Genomic DNA, 15,214 nt, shown 5'->3' on the forward strand with positions numbered 1-15,214 from the left:
CTCAGCCGTACAACCCACACTGGAGTGGGAAGAAAAACCACGCTCTGCCCGCGGCCGGCCGGAACTCCGCCCTCCGCCTCTGATTGGATAACGTTAGAGAGGAAGCTGGAGCGGATTGGTCCGTAGCAAAGAGGCGGGCCTGCGGACGCCAAGGCGGGAGCGGTGCGGTCTTGCTTGCAACCTTCCGATTGGACGAGGGTAGGGAGGATGCGCATGCGTAGCTCAGCCCACGGGACGCGTCTCACCAACACCGCCCCCTACGTCAAGTTAACGGAAGTCTTTACGGCCCAGCTTCCTGAACGTGTGGCCAATAAAGGGCAAGAACGTCGCTGGTTCCGCCTTTTCATTCGGAAGTGGCTCAGCCAGTTCTTCTAACACTTCCTTCGCTTTCTCAGAGTTGGGTGGAAAATTGTTACGCAGACTGAGGGCCTTCTCCTGGAGTGAGGCAGGATTTGGGGGCCACGCGTGGTCACAAAGCCTAGCGATGCAGGCCGGTTTGAAAGAGCGGTAGCCGGCCTTCGCTCCTGCGTGGGTATGACTGAAGATGACAGGAGCCCTCCCTCTTCGGGGAGAAAACAGATACAGAACCTGGAGGTTTGCCTCAGCCTCAGGGCACTCTGGGATTTGTAGTCCGTGATGGTCAGGTTCTGTCTTGTTGCTTTTTAAACTCGTTTTGATACGAGGCCAAAGTTCCGACCGCATTGAAGCCCATGACATCTGCCCCTACCACAAGGGAATAAGCTATGCCCTTGTGCATGGGGAAACCCAGAACCTAGATTTAGATGGATCCTACCTTTTCTTTTTTTTTTTTTCATTATAGGTGAACACCTGTGGTATAACATTCGTGGGGACGCAAAGAAGTGGGTTCTCCTCCTGTGTAAACAGTTCAGAAAGTATGTCCTTGGTTAAGCCTTAGTGCAAGCAAGCCCGGTAGTCTTTGAGGCCTGGAAATACATTCAGCTCTCATTCCTGGAATTAACCTGCTGTGTATTTCTACAGGAATCTGCATAGGAGGAGCTATCGAAGGGATATCTCAGTACCTGGAGCTTCCCCAGGGTGACTTTAGGGTGGTCCCAATTAGCTATTAGGGTTGGAAGTAGAGATTATTGTTTTATTAGTTTCAGTTCCTACAAAATATGGGGCTTGGGGTCCGAGTCCCGACCTCTGTTAGGTTGAGAATGGTTAAGGAACTAATATACTCTTCTGGCATCCTGAACACTGCGGGACTGGCTTCCACTGCCTCCTGGACCTTTCTCTTTGAAGCTACCAAAGGAATTCCTGGGAAAATCGGGGTCTTGCCATCACAGGGACTTGTAACCTGACTCCCCAGGTTTTACCAGCTTGCCAGGAATGTTTTTTTAGCTTTTTGCCAGGCCCTAATCTTTATGCGTGCGGTGATGGTTTCTTTTTTAGGCTATGAAGGGATCGGTGTAACCCCAGAAGGAGTCAGTTTTGCAGTCCCAACAAGAACAATGGCTTGCAGTGGTGGAGGGTTGGTCAACTGGGCAGGCAGAGTCCTTGGATAGATCGAAGCCCCCTCTCTATACTGGTGGACCCACAGCCCCAGAGGCGAGGTCCTCACCAGGAGGGAGTTAAACCATCCCCCAGTAGCCTCTGATGTAACGTTTTACAGATATCTACTTGGAAGGTAGGTTGGGTCTCAGCAGCTAGATTGTCGAAGGGCTCCCTGATTCTGGTCTTCTTAAAATTGTTATACCCAAGGCCCTGGTTCTGGTTTACGGGGGTTTGGGGCCTTTCCAAAAAAAAAAAAAAAGACAAAAATGGATAACCATAACGATAGGGCCCTCGTCAGTCTTAAGAGGTTCAGAGGACCCGGTGACACTCATTTGTCGTTTTCTGTAACCTTCAGGTGGATCCGGTGTGTTTATGGGGTGACCTTCATTGCACTTCCAGTCAGGCTTAGACACACAAAGGTGCAGCCTCTTGATCCATGGATGCAGCTGTTGCAAGCCTGCTGAGGAGGAGGTGGTTAGCAGTTCCTGTGTTCCTTCTTGATATGGGATACTCCTGCCTCCACCTCCCCAGTGCTCGGATTAAAAATGCATTCCACCTTGCCCAGCTTTTTTATGTGGGTCCCGGGGATCGAGCTCAGGTCCTCCTTTTGGAAGTCAACCACTTCACCCAACAGTTATCTCCCCAGCCCCCTATGTTTCTTTGTTTTGCATCAGGGGCTCACTTTAGCCCGAGCTGGCCTTGAACTCACAGCAATCTTCCTGTCTCGGTGTCTTAAATTCTGGAATTAGAAGTATGTGCTGTTACATTTGGCTCAAGGTAATTCTTGAGATGCAAGAAAAATATTTAAATCCATAGGCAGAGCCTAGTGGGCATGTCTTAAACCTGGCATTTGGGAGGCGGGGTCAGGAGAATCTCTGAGTCTAAGGCTAGCCTGGTCTACAGAGTGAGTTCCAGGATAGCCAGGGCTACACAGAGAAACCCTCTGTTTCACAACAACAATAAAAGAGGCAAAGGCTGGAGGTTCTCTGAGTTCCAGGGCAGCCAGAGATACACAGTGAGATACTGTCTTAAAAAAAAAATACTAAAATCTTATTTGTACTTACATTCTTATTCTTGGTATCTTAACATTGGGCTTTATTTCTGTATTTTAAATTTATTCATGATTGGGCCTGGAAGATGGCTTAGCAAGAAAAAGGAGTTGCTACGAAGACTGAGGACCCGGATTCTGTCCCCAGGCCTCATACGATGGAAGGAAAAAACAAACTGCTCTAAATTGTCCTCCAATCCACATGTGTGCTGTTCTGTTTTTTGTTTGTTTGTTTGTTTGTTTGTTTGTTTTTAAACAGGGTTTCTCTGTGTAATAGAGCCTTAGCTATCCTGAGCTTGCTTTGTAGACCAGGCTGGGCCTCAATTCACAGAGACCCGCCTATCGCTGCCTCCCAAGTGCTGGGATTAAAGGCCTGCACCACCACACCTGGCCTGTGCTGCTCTTAAGTAGCCTCTGTTTCCTGTCCTCATGAGAGTTGGGCCCATTCTATCTGTGACTCATTCTGTCAAATCTTTCTCTGGTTTGTCACTTTGTCAGTTCCTCAATTAGATGTCATTGTTTGGGATTAAAAGTGTGCACTGAATTCCAGCCAGAGGGACTGAGAGTGTGTATCCCAGGTGGATCACACAGACCGACTGAGGTCTTAGGATGTGATCCCCTTGCCAGGGCAGCCATGTTAAAATTAAAATTCCTCTGCACTGTTGGACTCTCACAGGTAGTGCTTTATTATACTGGTTAGGGTTTTTGTCAGCTTGGTACAAACTGGAGTCACATGGGAAGTGGGAACCTGAACTGAGACAATGCCTCCATCAGATTGTTGATTAATCATTTTAATCATTTAATCCATCATTTTCTTGATTAGTGCCTGATGGTTGATGTGGGAGGGTACAGCTCACTGTTGGCAGTGCCTGGGCAGGTGGCCCTGGGAGACAGAGCATGAACCTGAGGAGCAAGCCAGCACGAAGCAACAGCCTTCCTGCGTGGCGTCTGCTTCAGTTCCTGCCTGCTGGTTCCTGTCTTAGCTTCTCTCAGTGATGGTCTCTGATCCAAACCTGTAGGCCAAACAGGCCCTTTCCTGGTCTTCATCACAGCAATAGGAAGCAAACTAGGATAATAATCCAAGGATTTCTTTTAACTTGTAACACCCTTAAAGCCCCTCAGCTAACTGATACAGGCTCACTGATAATCTGCGCTGCTTAAAGTTATGAATAATGAGGAGCTACAGAGATGGCCCATAAGTTCAGAGCATGCACCACCCACCCACCCATGCCAGTCTCAGCTCCCACCTCACAATGTTCACACGGAGCCCCAGCTCCAGGACATTTGGTGTCTCCTTCTGGCCTCCGTGGGCACCTGCACACAGAAATAAGAGTGTTTTCTTAAATCTCAATTGTTTGAGATTTGACCACATTGCCCATTACATGCATCTGGCCGGCAACGTGTGGACTCATGTCTAGTGACTGAGGACTGTGGGCCTGCTGACACTAGTTATCCTAAGAAAGAGCTAGTCTTGGAACTCACTCCAGAGAACCACATTTCTCCTGTTTGTAATAGCTCTGGGGTGGAGCTTCTGGGAATGTCCACAGGACTGCCCTTGAAGCCAAAGATTAGGTGTGGGAACGTCAGTGACAGGTGCCTGATTGCTGTGTACTGGTCATTCCAGTCACTGTAACAAAGTGCTCTTCAGGGGAAGAATCCTGGAGTTGTGGTGGGACTGGGAGGAGAGGAGGTAGTGAAGTTGTGATTGATTGGGATGTAAAATGAACAAATAATTAATGAAAAAAGTCTGGGAGTTGGCAGTTCCTGATTGACCTTCAAGGGGAAAGTTGAAGTGCATATGATCAAGATATATTACTTACATGCATGAAACTGTCAAACAAGTAATAAAATATTTTAAAGTTTGGGTGTTTGGTTATCTTTGCTTTATTTATTTTGTTTTTTGTCTGTTTGTTTGTTTGAGATAGAGTTTCTCTGTGTAGCCTTGGCTGTCCTGTATTTGCTTTGTACACCAGGCTGGCCTCAAACTCAAAACAATCCTCCAGTCTCTGCCTCCTAAAGTGCTGGGATTACAGACCTGCATCACTATGCCTGGCTATGTTTTGCTTTATTATTATTATTATTATTATTATTATTATTATTATTATTATTATTATTAAAAAATAGGTGGTGTCAATCTACTTCAATTTTAAAGCAAACTTTACCCTATCAGTTTATGCAATTAGGAAAGAGGAAAGGCTAATGCTGCAAGCGATAATTGTACCCATCAAAGCTACCACCTACCTCTTTGCAGAAAACCTTTTCATACAGCTGTTTGAAAGTACTGAATTCCCAGCGCTCGGGAAGGCTACACAGAGAGACTCTGTCAGTTTAAGCCTCACTTTCATTTCCTTTTCTGGAAACTTAAAGCAGCAAAAATAGATACAATGAGTTAAGAGAAAGTGAGGAAAGGAAGAAAAGAAAGAAGCACTTAATATACTAGTGTTTGGTCTACCTGATCTGTTTAATTAAAAAACAAGGTTAGAGCCAGGTGTGAATGAGGCCAGACTGGTCTACACAGCGAGTTCCAAAACAGCGAAGGCTGTGCAGAGAAACCCTGTCTCAAGAAAGAAAGAAAAAAGAAAACCATGAAGTTTATTTTAAATCAAACACAACTTGAACTGAGCCTACTTATTTATATCTCAACCTACATCCTCACATTTCCTATTACAACTTTTTTTTTAAGACTTATTTACTATGTATACAATGTTCTGTCTGCATGTACACCTACATGACAGAAGAGGGCACGAGATCTCACTATAGATGGTTGGGAACCAACCTGTGGTTGCTGGGAATTGAACTCAGAATCTTTGGAAGAGCAGCCAGTGCTCTTAACTGCTGAGCCATCTCCCCAGCCCCTATTACAACATTTACAAACAAATCTCAAATGTTTGTCTTTTGAGAAAGGATCTTGCTCTGTAGCCCAGGCTGTCCATACTCACGGCCTTCTTCCAGGCTTGGCCTCCTAAGTGCTGGGATTACAAGGTGTGGGTCACCATGTGTGTCTTGCCATATATACACTGTGTCTCTCAATGGTAAGGACTCAACATAACCATAAGGAGTTGAGATAGTGGCTTGCGGGTAAAGCCCTCACCTAATATTTGCAAGGGTTCAGTTTCCAATACTGGGAAGAAAAGGAAACAAAAGACAGGGCCAGTGAGATGGCTCAGTGGTAACAGCTAGTGCCGCCAAATCTGGTGACCCTGAGTCCAGTGCCCGGAACTCACATGCTGAAGGGAGGGAACCCGGTGCTGTAGGTTGTGCTCTTGTGTGCTGATCTTCACACGTGTAGCAAGGCATGTGTGTGCAGACACTCACACACTGATTGAGTAAACGTAATTTTTTTTTAAATTTGCGAAATGAGCTGGGCAATGGTGGCACGTACCTTTAATCCCAGCACTTAGGAGGCAGAGACAGGCCTCCTGAGGCCAGCCTGGTGTTCAGAGGGAGTTCAGGGACAGCCAGGGCTACACAGAGAAACTCTTTCTTTAAAAAAAAAAAAAAAAGTAAAAAAAAAAAAATAGATTTTAAAAAATAAGAACTAGTATTCAAAATATCATTGTGAGTATGTTATCTCTGAATCTCAAATTAGTCAGGTAACTATCTCATTCAGGAAGATTAAACAGCACTGTCAATAAGTTACCTGGCACAGAGGAGGCATTCAGGATTATGAGTGCAAATTCAGACCTTTGTTCCTACTTCAGGGCTGACTCAGAATGTAGCAAGGGTGTCAAAAACAAGCTCACTCGTGTGTTTTGCTGAGCTTAACTTCTGGAGTTACCCTCGAAGAAAGAAGATCCAGTTAAGTGCCAGCACCGGAAAGGCCTTGAAACAGAAAAGGACTTGAGGAATAAAGAGCATACTGGGTGTCATGGTCCACACCTTTCATCCCAGCCTTCTGTTTCCCTGAAAGATTTTCTTTTTAAGATGAGATTTCTATGTAACCCTGCTGGAACTCATAGATGCATGCCCGCCTCTGCTTCCTGAGTGCTGGGATGAAAGGTGTATCCCACAATTGGCTCAAGATTTTTTTTTTAATTAGTTTTTATTTTATGTGTATGTGTGAGTACCTGCATGTATGTATGTGTATCACATGAGAGCTGGTGCCCTGAGGAGGCCAGAACTGGTATTACTCATGGTTGTGAGCTGCCATGTGGATACTAAGAAACTGAGCCTGAGTCCTCTGCAAGAATAGCAAGTACTTTTAACCCCTGGGGATTTCTGATACATTTTGCCCAAGAGTCAAATACCAATGATACCCCTACTCATTCTCCACCTATCTATCTGTCTGTCTGCCTATCTATCTTATTTTTGTTTGTTTTTTGTTTCTCGAGGCAGGGGTTTCTCTGTGTAGCCTTGGCTGTCTTAGACTTGCTTTGTAGACCAGGCTGGCCTCAAACTCAGAGATCCGCCTGCTTCTGCCTCCCAAGTCTGGGATTAAAGCCAGGTGCCAGCACACCTGGCTTAAGGATTTATTTGTTTATGCATTTTATGTATATGGGTGTTTATGTATATGGGTGCGTCAGATCCTATCTTGGAGAGTTGTAAGCCACCATGTGGCTTATCTCAGGACTGTAACAGGGCGTCTGGAAGGACAACCAGTGCCCTTAAACTCCTGAGCCATCTCTCCAGCACCTCTTTATTTATCTTTCTGTTTTAGAGGATTTTGTTTGTGTGTTTAGCTTAGCTTTTTTTTTTTTTTTTTTTTTTTTTTTTTTTTTTTTTTGGAGGGTGTGTTGTTTTGTTTGTCTTATTTGAGACAAGATCTTAATGAAGCCTTGGCTGCCTTTAAGTTTCTGACCCTCTGAGCTCTACTCCCAGATTCTGGGACTATAGTCTTTTTTTTTTAATTTATTTAACTTTATTCTATGTGCATTAGTGTGAAGGTGTCAGATCCTTTGGAATGGGCATTACAGACAGTTGTGAACTGCCATGTGGGTGCCGGGAATTGAACCCAGGTCTTTTGGAAGAGCAGACAGTGTTCTTAACCACTGAGCCATCTTTCCAGCCCCGGGACTATAGTCTTAAACTACCAGGACCAGTGGCTGATTATTGCTTTCTTTTTTGAGTCACACGTTATTTCACGTTCTGGAGAAGTAACTTTAAGTATTGGCCGTAATTTTCTAAGCCATATCTTAAATGAATTTGTTTGCCAGATAACAGAGCATCCTAAAGATGTGCTGAGCTTCCCAAACCTGGATCTGATCCTGATTGCCAAGAGCTTAATATAGGAACAACAATAATAATGTCAACTTTGCAGCCAAGCCGTGTTTGCTTTCATTTTAAAAAGCGTACTGAAAAGTGTGTCTTCTGATGATGAAAGAGATAAGATGCAGTCACAGTGAGAGCCCACAACCTGAATAAATTTGTAATCAGGGGATCACAAGTGATTACAGATGATTGCTTTCAGGCTCAGGAAGTGAAAGCTATTCCTAGGCTTGAGAGAACATAAAGGGACCATTAAATAGATGTCTGTCTCAGTCCTGAACATTTATCTAATGAATTAGCATTCCCCACCCTAACATTTAAATATGAAAAATTAATACATGGTAATTATTGATTTGTGCTACAAAAATTATTACCTTTGATATCATCTTTCATGGAAACTCACAGCATGTAATGATTTTTTTTTTCTAAGAAATAAGCTTCCACTTTGAAATACTTATTTGACTTATTAAGAACAAGAACTGCAAAGAAAGGAGAACTGTTCCTTTCAAAAAGCAAACCACAGTGTTAGGGGTAGTTCAGTGGTTAAAGCAAATGCTTTGTGTGCTGAGACCTGGGTTCAACCCCAGCTCCAGTAGGAAAAGAAGGCTAAATTATAAATACACACTGGCATAAATGGGCTATGCATACCCTTTGCTCCCAACCCTTAGGAAAATGCGCTGAACAGAGATAAGCAAATCCCCTGTTCTCACGCTCAACCAGCTGAGATAAAGAAAAGGAAGGATGTCAAAGCTTTGCTGAGTCTCGCAATCGCTGAAGACAGTCCTGAGATAAATCACTCTGTAACAGGAAATGGTCAGGACTACTTTTTTGTTTTGTAGTCTCTCCCTAGGTAGCCCAGGCTGGCTTTGAACTGAGACTCATGCTTCTGCCTCCTGACTGCTGGGATTCTGAGCTTGTGCCACCAAGACTGGCCTTCTCTTTTTGTTTTGTTATGTTTGTTGCTAGGAACGGAACCCTTTGCGAATGGCTTGTTAGGCTCTACACACACACCCAGTTCCTGATCTCCCTTTCCTCTGTACAGGAAGTCCTCTGCTCACAAGTAGGAAACCGGAGGTTAAAAAATGAGGAACAGAAACCAATCTGCAAAAAGAATGTAAACTACTACTTTTCTTTCAGTGAGGTTCTTGCCTTGTGACACAGGCTGGGCTTAAACTCACTGAACAGGTCAGGCTGGCATGAAACCACAACCTTGGTTATTAATCTTCTGTGGCCAAGAATTTACACAAAATATGTTCCATTTAAAAACATGTGTCAGGCAGAGCACAGCGGCACGTGCCTTTAATCCCAGCACTCAAGAGGCAGAGGCAGGGGGGTCTCTGTGAATTGAGAGCCAAGCCTGGTCTACATAGTGAATTCCAGGGCTACATAGAGAGACTCTGTTTCTAAGAAAAGAAAAGGAAGGAAGGAAGGAAGGAAGGAAGGAAGGAAGGAAGGAAGGAAGGAAGGAAGGAAGGAAAGAAAGAAGCCTCAATATAGAGAGTTGGCTCCTCAGTTACAGTACTTGTTGCTCTTGTGGGTGACCGAGGTTCCATTCCCAGCATCCACATGGAAGCTCACAGCCGTTTTAACTCCAGGCCCAGGGACTGGATGCCCTCTTCTGTCCTCCTTGGGCACCAGTCACTCATGAAGTGAACATACATACATTTAGCTAAAACACTCATTCACATAAAACAATAAACTCTAAGCATTTCTTAAAATTTCTCCTTTTTTAATGCATGTGTGTGTACATGTAGGGACCAGAGGACAAGTTCACATGTCCTCCTCAGAAAGACTATCTACTGCCAGTAAGGCAGGATCTCTCACTGGCCCACCAATTACACAGATCTGACTAACCAGCAAGCCCCAGGGGCCCTCCTGCCTCCCAGTGCCTGGATTACAAATACCTGCACTGTGCCAGCTTTTTAAGTTTGATTCTAAAGATCAAACTCGGGTCCTCACACTCGCAAGGCAAGTGCTTTACGACTGAGCCTTCCCTCCCAGTCCTTTTCTCCTTTAATAGAAAGCAATTCAAATGTTATTTGCCAGCTAGTTGGTGTTTTGTATATTCTAGGTCCCGTAGAGACAGCGTTAAAGTCCCTCTTCTCGTACAGCTTAATTTCTAACTAGCAGATAGTATCAAATGTTTACGTTCACGACTATATATTATGGACTTCCTGTTTCCTGTGTACTCTTGGGCTGAGTCTGCCCCTGTAGTGAAAACCTCAGGCGTTTTAGGGCTCCTTAGGGCTTTTTGTGTGTGTGTGATAATTCATGGTCTTAATGATGTAACTAAAGCCAGAACTGCTACCTGGCTCCCGAGAAACTAGTACCCACTATGTAAAATCTGCCATCTCAGCCCACTTAACCCTTGCTAGAGCACAGCTACCATATTTCCTTCACCGACTTCTCTGAGTTCCTCTATATCCTGATTGTGGTATCTGTCTGTGTACATCCACTAGCTGTTGAGAGTTCAATTACATCTGACCCAAAACGGATTGCCTTTGCCTCATCGAAGAACCATGTTACATTCAAAAGGGTTTTCCAGTTAACCCTGTGATAGTGTTCACTGTCATCTACCCTCAAATCAGGAAATATCTGGGGGAGCCTTGTGATCTGAGAACAGTGGCTGAACCCAGAATCTAAAGCCGCTCCCACATCACGGCTGCAGTGGTCGTCAGTTTGTCCAGATTTAGAATCACTATGGCAACGACTCTCTGGAGTTGTCTGTGAAGAAATGTCAGGATGAGGTTGACTGAAGTAGGAAGAGCCATTGTAAAAGAGACAGCGCACCCCGTGGGTTGGGGTCGGACACTGAATAAAATGGGGGAAAGGAGGCAGAGGCAGGCAGATCTCTGGGAGTTCAAGGCCACCCTGAATCTACCTAGTGAGTGCCAAGCCAGCCAGGGCTACACAGTGATCCGCTGTCAAAACGAAACAAACATTCAAACAAAAAGCTGAGCGTAAGCATTCATCAGTGTCTCGTTCCAACCGCCTGCAGTGTGACAGCCTGCCCCTGCTTCCTGAGTATTGGGATCAAAGGTGTGCGCCGCCATGCCTGGCTTTATTTTTGTTATTATGTACATGCATGTGTGTCTGTGTAGATGTACACGGAAGTGCCTGCAGAAGCCGGAAGATGTTAGATTCTCTGGAATTGGAGTTATGGGCAGTTGCAAGTTGTCTAATGTAGGTGGAACTGACCCCAGATCCTCGGCAAGAGCAGTAAGCCATCTTAACTGCTGCCACCTCTCCTGCCCCTGATCAGTTGTTTTGAAACAAAGTCTCATTGTATAGCCCAGGATGGCTTTGAAAAGCAGGTCTTCCTTCCTGCCTTGGCTTCCTGAGTTCTGAGAGTTTTAAAGATGTGCACTGTAGCATCTAGTTTACAGTAAGTTGCTACAGACTGAACTGGTGAGAAAAACATTGAGGACCAAAGCTATCTGAGTGGGTGACTTTTTAAAATTACATCATGCGTCGTGTGTGTGCGTGCACTTGGGCACATGTGGGGGAGCACCCATATCAAAGGTAGAGGAGAACTTGCTCAATTCGGTTCTCTCCTTCTCCCGTGTAGGTCAAAGGGATTGAACCCAGGTCATCAGGCTTGGTGAAAATCACCTTTATCCACTGTGTCATCTCAGCGGCCTATGAGTGGGTGACTTTTAAGGAGAGCAGAGGTTACTAGGATGTGGGGATCAGGAACCGAGGGGAAGAGAGCTTTGTCCCATACCTTCCGTTCTCAGCATGAGGTTTTAAATCTCAAGTTTGAGATTTCTGGGGTTTGAACGCACTCCATCTGTGCTAGTTCCTCTGGAGGTACAGTCCACGAGCCACCAGAAAAGAAGGAAGGAAGGAAAGAAAGAAAGAAAGAAAGAAAGAAAGAAAGAAAGAAGAAAAGAAAGAGAGAGAGAGAAAAAAAAGGAAGGTAGGAAGGAAGAAGGAAGGCAGGAAGGAAGAAGGAAGAAAGGAAAGAAAATGTCACAAATATTATTTTTTAATTTGCTTTTTTTTACAAAATCTCACATAGCACAGGCTGGCCTAAATTGTATATAGAGTACGACCTTGAACTCCTGATCCTCCTGCCTCCATTTCCCAGCAATTGTGAAATGCAAGTCTGAGCCATCTATAAAGTCTAACAAGATTTCTTATTAAATAACTTACTGTTTTAAATACAAATTGGGCATGGCAGTACTCTCAGGAAGCAAAGGCAGAGGATCACACCTCTAGGCCCACATAGCAAGACCCCTGTCTCTAAACTTCTGCCACTCTGTACAAAAGGTCTTTGTATGTTTTATTATTGACTCAGCATCAACAAATATATAATACATATATATACACACAGAAACACTTGTAGGACAAGCTTCCTACAGGGCCTAATTTATGCTATTCCTTTTTTGTGTGATTTTTTTTCATGATTTTTGCTCACATTCCCTTTGTTTACTTATTTATTGTTTAAAATATTTATTTACTTATCTAATGTATGTGAGTGCTCTATCTGCATGTGTATCTGTATGCCGGAACAGGGCATCGGATCATATTATAGATGGTTGTGACCCACCATGTGGTTGCTAGGAATTGAACTCGGGACCTCTGGAAGAGCAGCCAGTGCTGGACCGCTGAAGAGATGACTCAGCAGTTAATAGTACTTGTTGCTCTTTGAGGTTCAGTTTCCAGCACCTACATGGTGGCTTGCAACCATTCATAATTCCGTTTTCAGGGCCAACTGATATCCTTGTCTCACTGTCTCACTACCGTGGGCATGGCACACATGTAGCACACACACACACACATTCATACATATATACATACTGGAAAAACACTCATGCACATAAAATAAATGAATCTTAAAAAAGAATGTGTTTTTATTTCTCTCTCTTGGGGGAGGATGTGAGTGCTGACACAGTCTCAGGATGTAGCCTCGACTGGACTAGAACTGGCTATGTAGAACAGACTGGCAGTGAACTTGAGAGCTGGGGTACAGCTATGCACCCCACAATGCCTGGTTCTGTTTGTCTCTCTGTTAAAATTCTACGTTCTCATGAATATCTGAAGCATGACCAAGTGCTTTTCTAAGGATCGTAGGTTTTTCTACTTAGTTGATTTTCTTGGCAAGAATAACTAATGTTATTGCTAAGACTTTCTTAATAATTATGAATGGAAAAGAAACGAAAGCATCATTGCTGTAAATATTTAATTTAGTGAAGTTTTACCTGGTTGCATATACATATTGAGGGATAGTTCTCCAATACATTGCTATATGTGATGTTTTTATATTTTCTTTAGTTTATATGTCAAACCACTGCAGCCACTAAGACAGTTTTCAGTTAGTCTTCTTTCTGACTTCTATTTTTTTCTGTCTTTTTCTATATATATATGTATATATATATATTAAAGATTTATTTATTATGTATTCAGTGTTGTATCTGCATGTATACCTGCTTGCCAGAAGAGAGCGCCAGATCTCATTGTCAATGGTTGGGAGACACCATGTGGTTTCTGGGAATTGAACGCAGGACCTCTGGAAGAGCAGCTGGTGCTCTAAACCTCTGAGCCATTCTCCAGCCCTTCTGTCCTCTTTTTAGAGCTTACTAAACTATCTCTTTCATCACACGCTTTGGCTAAGAAAAGAGTGTACTAGAATGGGGGAAAGTAGGGTCTCTGCTTTATCAGCCTTCCTTTGGCTCGTGTTGCTGATCTCAGTTGTCATCCCTACATGAGTGCTAGAACAGTATGTTCATTGTCTTAGCCCAGGTCTAAGGAAGCAGAGCCCAAGATGGGGATTCTTACGCCATCAAAGTTCTGAAGAATGACCTCAGTTGAAACCTTTGAAAGAGAGGACACTATAGGATGGGGAAGAGACTAGGCAAAAATGCAAAGTCAGTCAGGCTGTCTTAGTCAATGTTCTAGTGCTGTGAAGAGACACTATGACCATGGCAACTCTTATAAAGGAAACCGCTTAATTGGGGCTGGCTTACAGTTTCAGAGGTTTAGTCCATTATACTCACAGTCGGAAGCAGGCAGGCAGACAGGGTAGCTGAGAGTTCTACATCTGGATCTGTGGGCAGCAGGAAGAGAGAGACAGAGAGCAATTGGGCCTAGCTTGGGCTTTTGAAACCCCCAAAGTTACCCCCTCCTCCCTGAGCCCCAGTGATACAAACACTTCCTCCAAAAAAGTCATGCCCACTCCAAAAAGGCCACACCTTCTAATCCTTCCCAAGTAGAGCCACTCCCTAATGACCATGCATTTAAATATATGAACCTTTGGGGAGCATTCCTATTCAAACCACCACACAGGTCTGTGTTAAGTTTGACCCCAGAAGGAGCTCTGAGCCTGGTTGGAACTGAGGAATTTATCTTGCCTCTCGAGGTAAGCCCTCTTTGCAGCCTACAGTCATTCAGTCATCAACCGATGGGCTACAAAGGAGGTAGAAAAGTAGAGGGGGATACATCCTTCCGGTTGAGTAGCTCACAACATTCCAGGACAGCTCACTCAAGTGGAGGGAGGCAAGCAAGTGCCGGTGGTAAATCAAAGGTCACCTTCCGTGGAGAGTTTGGTAATGATCATTAAGAGAGGTCTAGGCAGGACACTAGCTTTGGTTTTGTGAAGTTAGGTTAGTTAAAGCTGGACAGTGTAATTGGTAAATCTTTTACTTAACCACTGTGCTGTGTGATCATAACCCGATGAAAAGAAACAAACATGAAAACTCACACCCTTGCCCTTGGATGCCCCTCACTTACATAACCATCTGCATCTAGAGCGGATGCAGGCATCAATCCATATACTGAATATTAATGGATATTAATTTTCTTTAAGTTTAAAAAGGAAACACAAGCAGAAGCTCTAACCTTTTCTCGCTGAACCTCAGCAAGTCATTTTGCAAACTTCATGTGAAGGTCACTTCGCCACTCTTTAATACTCTGGAAATGCAACCTCAGACAGTTTATGAGCCTGAAAACACTGATCTGCATCTTTCTGCTGCCCCTTCAATGCTGTTCTCTGTAACCGGCCCTTGCCTCTGTATTTTCCCATACACAGACACCTCCATGCTCACCAGAGTTTTTTCCAGCCCTGTTTTCCTACGCACAAGCTGCCCACAATCAGGCCAGGGCTGGTGGCTCATGCCTGTGGGCCCAGCACTTCGGAGATGGAGGTAGGAAGTTTAGGAGTTAAAGGTCATTCTGAACTACATAACAAAGTTCAAGGCCAGCCTGGGCTACCTAAAATCCTGTCTCCAAAAACCAAACAAGGGCCAGAGAGATGGCTCAGTGGATGAAGACACTTGCCACCGAGCCTAACAACCCAAGTCTGATCCCTGGGTTCCACACGGGGAAAGGAAAGCACTAGATCCTAAAGTTGTTCTCAGACATCCATGGGTGGCACATGTCCACCACCTTCCATAAATAAATATGATAAATATACAATCAAAACTAATTTTAAAAGAAACCAAACAA

At 44.2% G+C, this 15,214-nt stretch overlaps 1 protein-coding gene across 3 annotated transcripts in view; it reads right to left on the reverse strand.

Annotated features, from left to right (window-relative positions):
- Positions 1-13,815, reverse strand: part of Wdr89 (WD repeat domain 89) — a 69,754-nt gene extending 55,939 nt beyond the window's left edge. The window contains exon 1 of one of the 3 annotated variants that reach the window (XR_009592997.1): positions 1-597. The gene's annotated coding sequence lies outside the window, so the exon portion shown is untranslated. Of the gene's footprint in view, positions 598-13,767 lie in introns of those variants that run through there. The other 2 variants (XM_060387663.1, XM_021652050.2) reach the window with 2 other exon arrangements.
- Between the last annotated feature and the right edge of the window lie 1,399 nt (positions 13,816-15,214).

This window comes from Meriones unguiculatus, chromosome 7 (genome assembly GCF_030254825.1).
Source record: "Meriones unguiculatus strain TT.TT164.6M chromosome 7, Bangor_MerUng_6.1, whole genome shotgun sequence".
NCBI classification, from domain to species: Eukaryota; Metazoa; Chordata; class Mammalia; order Rodentia; family Muridae; genus Meriones; species Meriones unguiculatus.